This window comes from Neovison vison, chromosome 6 (genome assembly GCF_020171115.1).
Source record: "Neovison vison isolate M4711 chromosome 6, ASM_NN_V1, whole genome shotgun sequence".
In the NCBI taxonomy this organism is placed as follows: domain Eukaryota; kingdom Metazoa; phylum Chordata; class Mammalia; order Carnivora; family Mustelidae; genus Neogale; species Neogale vison.
This window is the reverse complement of record NC_058096.1, coordinates 56,240,755-56,246,188: the sequence shown is the minus strand read 5'-3', so window position 1 is coordinate 56,246,188 and position 5,434 is coordinate 56,240,755.

Below are 5,434 nucleotides of genomic sequence, written 5' to 3'. Positions count from 1 at the left end.
AGACTGTGTGCTCAAATATTGAACCTACAATTTATTTGCACAATATTAGGCAAGTTAATCTTCATCACTCTTGTTTTTCTCATCTGTAACATTAAGATTTAGTAGCATCCATCTTTTAGGGTTTTATGTATTTAAATTAAGTATGCAAGTAAGCTCTTAGACTAGTGTCTTACACTTAGCAGGTTTTTAATAATAGTTGTTTTTATGGTGATTATCCGATTAGTGATTAGTTATGGAGTCTTGAACCCCACTCTCTATCATCTTGTGTTTACTCTTAGTTTCTGTCCTTTGTAATCCTGCTTTGCTTCCCAAGGCCCCATTTCTGCCTTCTGGTATCCTTAGGGCTCTGCCTTCAGTAATGACTGTTCAATCTCCTGTGTACAGATTGGTTCAGTAGATGAGTTAACAACGGTCATGATTCCAGTATCCACCTGATCCAGGCAGCCATGACTTCTTAGGTAGTGAATGTGAGTGGGTAGGGTGTTTTCCTACAGAGCAGGTTGGAGGAATGACAAGCTGCATTAAGGGAGCACCTCTACTGCATATGTATTCTTTCTTGTTCCTTTCTCTAAATTTTGACGTTTCCTGTTTTTAGCATCTTAATATAAATTGTCTATTCTGTTAATCAAGCGAAGGAAAAACCTCAAAGAGAGATTTAAAGAATATTTTAAAGCTAATCACCCTACTTCTACTTTGCCAGAAATAAGCCCTTTAATACCAAAGGGAAATGAGTTATTGCTCTTATTCTTCAGATTTGAGTTGAACTTTTTGGAACTTTAACATTCTCAGTGAAAATCTCGAGAGTCTGGAATTCATCTGTTTTCTAGTCACAGATTTTCTCTTTATTCCTGTCTGTACATTTTTTTCTTAGTTGAACTGTGAAAGCTTATAATGAGACTCCTCTGGGACATAAGCCCTGAGAACTGCCACAGGTAAAGTATATATATTCCCTTAATAATTGCATAATGATCACTAATTCATAGCTTACTAATTAACATTTAAAGGACTACAGGTTTGGTTACAGAATTACACTAAATTATACTAAAAATACATTGTAGAATTACTCTAAAGGGCTATGAGGTACTTGGAGTTTTGCTTCTGTTCGACGTGAAATTACATGTTGGATTTACCTTCTCACTTGGATACATATACCCTCCCACCTTAAACAGCTACAATCCAGACAAAATATATGAGACAATGGCACTTAAAACATTGAACATCAGGCAAAGAAGGACAATGATCTCTGAAAGATGGGAATGGAAGTAAGGTGAACTCGACTGCCATATCTTGTTGTCTAGAGGAAGTTTTCAGGCCCTGGAGCAGGTAAAGGGGTTGTGGTATTGTCCACTGATTGCCAGAACCAAGAAAATGAAGCTTCATGTCAAGCCAAGATGGTAGGGTCCTGGAGGGGAGAGAACTATGCCCAGAACTCTGAAGATGGGCAAAGAGTCCCCCTCGAGTATTTAGCTGAATACTGATGAGCGCATGCATGTAAGAGAGCTACCAAAAGCTTGGGGGAAAGACCCGCCTTAAAAGAGAAAACAATGCCCATGACTCACCCAAGACTGGGCAGAGTACCTGTTTTCCACAGCCAGAGTAGAACACCTCATAATTCATGAGGGCCAGAGCTGCTTTCAAACTAAGTTAAATTTAGCCTATTGCTGAGGCAAGTCCTTCCTCTGGATCTAACAAAGTTTAAAAACAAGATTCTACAGGGGTGGCTCAGTCAGTTAAGCATTCAACTCTTGATTTCAGCTCAAGTTATGATCTCAGGGTCTTGAGATCAAGTCCTGAGTCAGGCTCCACGCTGAGCACAGTCGGCTTGAGATTTTCTCTCCCCATCCCTTTGCCACTCTCTCTGCTCACACGCACTCTCCAGAGCTCTCTCTCTCTCTCTCAAATAAATAAATAAGTCCTAAAAAGAAAATAGTTGTAATGAGCACTGGGTATGATATAAAACTGACAAAACACTGAGCTCTACATCTGAAACTAATAATATACTATATGTTAAGTAATTGAATTTAATAATTAAAAATAATATTTAGTGGCACCAGGGTGGCTGGCTCCCATTAAGCTTCTGCCTTCAACTCAGGTCATGATCCCGGAGTTCTGGAACTGACTCCTATGTGGGGCTCTCTGCTCAGTGGAAAGCCTGCTTCTCCCTTTCCCATCCCCACTGCTTGTGTTCCTTCTCTCCTGTCTCTCTGTCAAATAAATACAATCTTAAAAAAAATAATAATATTTAACAAAAAGGAATTGAGGTCATAATGTTTCCTTTGAGTAAATCTTTACCATACTGCATAGGTTTTTAGATATATTCTTTACTTCATTTTTTTCTAGAAAATCTGTTATTCTAATTACAATTTTCTCATTGATCTAGAAGTTATGTTAGAAAATAATGGGGGAGCCTGAGTAAGTCAGTTGATTAACTGTCTGCCTTTGGCTCAGATGGTGATCCCAGGGTCCTGGGATCAGGCCCCATATTGGACTCCCTGCTCATTGGGGAGCCTGCTTCTCCCTCTCCCTCTGCCACTCCCCCTATTTGTGCTCTCTCTCTGTGTGTGTGTGTGTGTGTGTGTCACATAAATCAATAAAATCTTTAAATAAAAAAAAGAAAGTGTTCTATAATTTTCAGATAGTTGAGGGAGTTTGGGGGTCAATCTTACTGATTTCTAGTTTCAGTGGCCTAGAGTGAGCATCTTTTTTGCGAAATCTCTGCTCTTTATAATTTATGACTTTCCAATGTGTACTAATACATGACTAATTTGGTAAACTTCCCAGAGACATATGAAAAGGATGTATGTTTTTGTTTCTGATGTTAAAAATTCTAAAAATACTTATTAAACTGAGCATGCTGATTTTATTACTTAATCCTCTGCATTATAAGATCATTATTTGCTTACTTGACCCACGAAGTTTTTCAAACAGTATATTAAAATGTCCAACTATAACTCTTTATTAAGTGTTTCTGTAGGCCTAGGAATTTTTTAAAAATATTTTATTTATTTATTTGAGAGAGAGAGTGTGAGAGAGAGAATATGAGAAGGCAGAGGGTCAGAGGGAGAAGCAGACTCCCCTGCTGAGTGGGGAGCCTAATGTGGAACTTGATCCTGGGACTCTAGGATTATGACCTGAATCTGAAGGCAGTTGCTTAACAAACTGAGCCACACAGGGGGCCCTGTAAGCCTAGGAATTTTTACCTTAATATTGGATATATATTCTGTATTGTACATATATAAATGTATAATATTAATTGATACATTGTTTGTAGCTTTTACACAGACTTTTAATAATAATATTATATTATATTATATTATACTTATACTTATAATAATAAGTAATAAGTATATTATAATAATATAATAATAATATAATTAACTTATAATAATAATACTTATACTAATAATACTTATAATACTTATGATAATAATAAGTATAAATACTTATAATAATAATAAAGTACCCCATCTTAAAAAAATACTAGGAATTTTAAAATGTAAGAAAATATAACCCATAATGAGGGAAATCTTTGGGTTGAAACTCAGAATGACAGAGATGGGGGCATCTGGGTGGCTCAGTGGGTTAAAGCCTCTGCCTTCAGATCAGTTCATGATCTCATGGGGCTCTCTGCTCGGCGGGGAGCCTGCTTCCTCCCTCTCTCTCTGCCTGCCTCTCTGCCTACTTGGGATCTCTGTCTGTCAAATAAATAAATAAAATCTTAAAAAAAAGAAAAATGACAGAGATGATAGAATTAACAAATAAAAACATTATAACAGTTGTTAAAACTACACACAATATGTTCAAGAAGTAAGAAGAAAGGTTAGACATTTATGAAAAAGATGTGAAAAATGAAGAAAAAATTACTCGAGCTGAATTCATAGAGGTAAAAACAAATTATCTGAGATTAAAAAGTATCCATCTTGGATTACTGGCAGATAAACATTTTAGAGGCAAACACTAGTGACCTTGAAGACATAGCAAAAGAAACTACCCAAAATGGAACACAGAGAAAAGACTGAAATAAACATATCAGTGGAATGTGGGAGATTTGCAAGTGATTGAAGATCTTGAAAATGAGTTGTGGGTGGGGAACAGGAAAAATATTTAAAGAAATATTGGTTATTTTTCTCCATATTTGATGAAAACTATAAATACACAGATTCAAGATGCTCGACAGTCTCCTAACAAAAGACACTTAAGAACAAACGAAAAAAACTACTCCAAGGCATATTGTTTAAAATCAGTGAGGAGGAAAATCTTAAAACAATCAGAGAAAATAAATAACAGAGGGACAAAGACAAATATGACTAGAGTTTTTCTTCAGAAAAATGTAACTGAGAAAACAGTAAAGCCATATCTTTAAAATACTGAAAGAAATATATAGTCAACTCAATCATAAATTTTTTTACCCAGAGAAAATATCTCAAAAATGAAGGAAAGTAGAGGCTTTTTCAGATATGTAAGAGCTGGAGGAATTAATCACCAGCAGACTTGTTCTAAAAAAATGTTTAAGAAAGTCCCTTAAGCTGAAGAATAATGATACTAGCTAGATAGAAGCTTGGATCTACACAAAGGATTGAAGAGTTCTGGAAGTGTTAAATACAGGGATAAACAGGACAATATTTATTTTTATTTAAATCTTTAAGAAAGAGAATTGGCCTTATTAAAGGAAATAACATGGATAATTCCTTATTAAGAGAAAAATAATAACAATGTGTAAAATAAAGAAAACCCAGAGCACAAAAGTCAGAATAGAATTGCACCATTTTAAGGTTCTTATACTATACCAAAGTAGTAGTATATCACTTGAATGTAGACTGTGATAAGTTAAAGGTGTTTTTCTTAGGGGTGCCTGGTGTGGCTCAGTCAGTTTAGCCTCTGCCTTTGGTTCATGATCCCAGAGTCCTGGGATGGAGCCCCATGTGGGTCTCCCTCCCCCAAGGAGGAGCCCACTTTTCCCTCTTCTCCCTGCTCTCTCTTGATATCTCTTTCTCTCTCCATAACTAAATAAAATCTTTTTGAAAAAGATGTTTATTATAAACCCCAAGCAATCAGTAAAATGACACAACAACAAACTTCTAACTAATAATCTATCAATGAAGATAAAATAGAGTCATAAAAATATACCAATGTACAGTTGGCCCTTGAACTGCATGGGTTTGGTTATATGAAGATTTTTTTTTATAAAGTATAGTATTGTAACTATATTTTCTCTTTCTTGCAATTTTCTTAATATTTTCTTGGGTTTATTTTATTGTAAGAATCTAGTATGTAATACACACAACATACAAAATACATGTTAATAGACTGTTTACATTTATTGGTAAAGCTTTCAGTCAACAGGAGGCTATTAGTGGTTAAGTTTTGGGGGGGTCAAAAGTTTTATGTTGGTTTTTGACTGTGTTGGGGGTTGTTCCTCTAGCTTTTGTATTGT